At 40.0% G+C, this 4,624-nt stretch overlaps 1 non-coding gene across 1 annotated transcript; it reads left to right on the top strand.

The window, feature by feature from the left end:
- The first annotated feature begins 3,774 nt into the window (after positions 1-3,774).
- Trnam-cau (transfer RNA methionine (anticodon CAU)) lies at positions 3,775-3,853 on the top strand. Its single transcript has one exon. It is a non-coding gene; the product is annotated as a tRNA-Met (tRNA).
- Positions 3,854-4,624: the final 771 nt, after the last annotated feature.

The raw sequence follows: 4,624 nt of genomic DNA, 5'->3' as shown, positions 1-4,624 counted from the left end.
TTTAACAAAGGGCTTGGAGCAGAACTGAAACAGCGAATTATTATGGTGTACTGACTGCATGTGGCCACCAGGAGGAGTCAAACTCTGTCTCTATCGGCAGAACCGGGAGGTTCCCTCTTGAGGCCTTACCTTTGCCTTTGACCTGCTCCAAACCCAAATATGTATCCAAATTGTGAAAGGCGGACAGTTTTGTTTTCGTCAGATAGTATGATGCCTGGGGGCTCTTCCTGACCATTTGCTGTTTTATCAAAGTGGTTAAGAGGCCAGTGGGACAAAATGAGTGTTCTAAAGCAGAAGTGAGGTCCTGGAAATCACAATTCTAATCAGTATGCAGAGAAGCTCCAGTAGATTGTATAGCAAAAAACAAAACTAAACTAAACATAACGACAACGATGGGAGCGCAGCTTTTCACACAGATGTATGCTTCTGTTACAGTTCAAATAGATCATGCTCAAAGGTGAATGAAAAAAGAATTTAGGGACCCTGTTGAAAAGATAGCATTGCCTCAGCCACACTACAAGCAACGTGAAAACACTTGAAATGAAGTTTGGCACAAGCTGAGTGCTGTCCACCCCATTTACAGACAAGGAATTAAGAGAATAGTATGCACAGAAGTCTAGCCAATATTGTAGTCATTTGATTACTGATAGGCAACAAGAATTAACATTTATAAGTAAATGATACAGCGGTTATAATTCCTTTTATAATGGGCATTCAAGTTCATGGGAAAGTAAATCTATTTTATATTTCTATTGCTAAAACTACTAAAAGTAAGCCCAGATTTATTTAAAAATTACTGGTCAATTTTAGTGATCATCTATTTATTTTAAATTATTATTAGATTCTGGGGATTGAAGGACACACTCTACCATCAAGTTCCACCCCTAACCCCTCTGCTTGTATTTTTAACTGTGTCTTCTGAATTCTCTTATAAGTCTCCAAGGTAGAAGTTAAATTATTTAGACATGGAGATCACTCAATAAATTGAGTATATGGCTGAGCTGGGGATGTGGCTCAGTGGTAAAGTACTTGCTGGCATGTGTGAGTCCTTGGGTTTGATCCCTAACAATGCAAAAAAAAAAAAAAAAATTAAGTATATTGCTATTTTTGTGTTATGAAAAATTTGGTCCTCTTACTCTGAAAGGGTGACCATCAAAATAAAATTGTATAGAGCCAATTATTTTTTAAAAACATTTTTAGTTGTAGATGGTCACAATACCTTTATTTTGTCTATTTAGTTTTTTTATGTGGTGCTGCAGATTAACCAGTGCCTCACACATGCTATACAAGCGCTCTGCCACTGAACCACACCCCAGCCCCTACAGAGCCAATTAAAATGTAATTATTTCTTCAAGCAAAACTGTCCGAAATCTGTTCCATCCTTTCCATCCCTTTTACCTATCTTTGCCAGGATGAAACTGTTGTCAGCTTCATTCATTTCATTACTGGTCTTCTATCTCTGCTTAATTAATTATACCAGGTACCTGCTGTTGGCCTGATTTTTCAGAAAAACTGCTCTCAACTTCATTCATTCACTTATTCATTCAGGAAACATTATTGAAGGTTTGTAATATGTCTCCCACTGTCTTAATTACATGGAAGAGAGACATAAAACAAAATATAGCGATAGGAATATCACTATGGGGGCTGGGGAGATAGCTCAGCTGATAGAGTGCTTGCTTTGCAAGCATAAGGCCCTGAGTTTGATCCCCAGTACCGCAAAAAAAAAAAAAAAGGAATATCGCTATGGAAACTTCCTTAGAATTAAAAATCCAGTATAAAATCCCAGATCTATATGTTACACATATCAGTAGCAATATCACAACATATATATCTAATTGCATTTAATATTTAAATTGAAATAATATATGATTATATGCATTTTTATCTTTATACTTTTGTCAATTTGCAACTCTTGCACTTCTGTTTCACATTCAACATGTTTTCAGGGAATCAAATAAAAAGAAAAGAGGAGGGCTGGGGTTTTGGCTCAGTGGTAGAGCACTTGCCTGGCATGTGTGAGGCCCTGGGTTCGATCCTCAGCACTGCATATAAATAAATTAATTAACTAAATAAAGGTCCATTGACAACTAAAAAAGTATTTAAAAAAAAGAAAAAGAAAAGAAGAAAGCTGGAAATTTGTTTTCTTAGTTTTTCATACAAAGTAGCTACTGGTAACTGCTATATAAAATAGATTAATAGTAATTCTACAAGGCTTTTAAAACCTTGTCAATGTATATTTCTACAAGTATTTATCGCTGCATCCCTGTGATTCCCAAACTTTGCTGTACATCAGACTCAAACACAATAGTTGTTCAGCACTGCATTCTAAAATTCAGATTCAAGACTAGGGATGGGGCTCAGCAATTAAAGCCAGTGCTTAGCACACAGGAAGCCCTGGGTTGGATCCCCAGCACCGAGAAATGAAATAAAATTCAGATTCAGTAGGCAGAGGATTTGGGCTCATACATCTGGATTTTCAAAAACTGTAGAAATGAGTTTGACTCATTGTCAGACCTGAGACGTGGTGATGATGGGTAGTCAGCCATGAGCAGGTGGTAGGGGGAGGACAGTGAAGGGAAGTAACCTACAGGAGGACATCAAACCAGTACATCAGAGTGACTCCACAAGTCACAGGACTGGGAATCACAAGAAACTTTATCAAAGCAGACAAACATCTGGAAAACGGGGATTGGTATGTCAAACCTCCCCCTTAAGGATCTCTGGTGACCAGGTCATCATGACCCTCACATGTCACAGCTGTCTTGTGAGCAGATCATCTCGACCCTCACATCAGTCACAAAGGGGGTGGGGTACGAGAAACCAAGACAAGAACTAGGGGACCTAAAACCCTTAAAAACCCGGACTGTAAGAGCCACGCTTTCTTTCCAGAGACAATGCTCAGTGCAGACACGTGCGTCCCTAACTTCACTATCTCGAATAAACTCCTGCCTGTTACACTGAAGGACTTGCTTGAAATCCTTTCTGTGGGATCCAAGGCCCAGTCGCTGTGGACCCCATGGTTGCTCTAGCTCTGTGGACCGACTCTACAACAGCCATGTAACCTGTACAGTAGACACGTCCGATTGCAACTTAAAACCACTGACAAACTCAGCCTTCCAACTTCCAGGTGCCCACTGCCAGCCCACTTCTTCCATCCTCAGCCGGGCGGGTGGCCCACACCTGTCATCCCAGCAACTGGGAAGGCTGAGGCAGGAGGATGGCAAGTCATGGCCAGCCTCTGCAATTTAGTGAGGTCCTAAGTAACTTGTCAATAAATAAATAAATAAACAAATAAATAAATAATAGCACTGGGAATGTTTAGTGGTTCAGTGACCCTGGGTTCAATCTCTGGTACTAAAAAATGAATTAACTAAATTAAAAAAGAAAAAAAGGATTTCCATCTTACTGGGCAAAATGACTTGCACCTATAGTCCCAGTTACTTGGGAGGCTGAGGCAGGAGGTTTATTTGAGCCTAGGAGTTGCCCTGGGTGACACAGGGCGATCCCAACAGTGCTGAAAAAGAAGGAGGGGGGGGGGAGGAGGAGGAGGAGAAGGAGGATGGGGGGAGGAGGAAGAGGAGGAGGAGGAGGAGGAAGAGGAGGAGGAGGAGGAGGAGGAGGAGGAGGAGGAGAAGGGGGAGGGAGAGGAGCAAGAAGGAGAAGAAGATAAAAATAGGCTAGGTCTATAGATAGAACAATGAGTTCCTAAGTTCTATCCCCAGCACACACACACACAAAAATTTAATTTTAATTTTAAAAAAATTTGAATTAGGGGCTGGGGATATAACTCAGTTGGTAGAGTGCTTGCCTCATGAACACGAGGCTCTGGGTTCAATCCCCAGCAGCCCCCCTAAAATTTTTTTTGTTAATTAATTAAAATTAAAAAAAATAAACTGTTAAATCCAAAAAGGAGATTGTACGCACACATGCACATATATAATACATACGGAATACAATTCATTGAAGGGGATATAAACTGAAAGGTTAAAATGATCTTTTTTGGGTAATAGGATTGTAAGTGATATTTTATTTACCTTTCTTAATCTAAATTTTCCATAATAAACAGGAATTATTTTGGTAATAAAAATACAATTTTTATATCTGGGTGTGGAGGTATGTGCCTGTAGTCCCAGTTACTGTGGTGGTGGGGCAGGCAGGTGAGGTAGGAGGATCACTGAGCTCACAATTTGGAGACCAGCCTGGGCGACATAGTAAGATCCAATCTCAGAACAAATAAAAATGATTTTAAAATTTAATGTTTTCCACTATGCTAATTCTAGTCAAGGCCCATAGGAAGGTCAGTTGCAATATATGGTTCTGGGCTTTTTCTGAAGTTCTGGTTTTTATCAAAGAGAGCTTTCTAAGAAGATCTCCATTTAAGGACAGTACAGAAATTCCCATTCTAGTCTCCTGGGGGTCCTAGAGCTGGACCAGACATAGAACTGGTTCAATAAGCCCTGAAATGACTTTTGCTTTAGAGGGAACAAATCTGGGCTGACCACAAGTTCCCTAGCCCTGCAAATTTTGCGTGTGTGCGCTAAAATATAAAACATAAAATTTACCTTTTTTTTTTCCCATTGGTACCAGGGATTGAACCCAGGGGCACTTAACCACTGAGCTA

The sequence above is a fragment of the Sciurus carolinensis genome, chromosome 1 (genome assembly GCF_902686445.1).
Source record: "Sciurus carolinensis chromosome 1, mSciCar1.2, whole genome shotgun sequence".
Taxonomy (NCBI): Eukaryota; Metazoa; Chordata; class Mammalia; order Rodentia; family Sciuridae; genus Sciurus; species Sciurus carolinensis.
The sequence above is the reverse complement of the archived record's forward strand: the minus strand, read 5'-3'. Positions and strand labels throughout refer to the sequence as shown.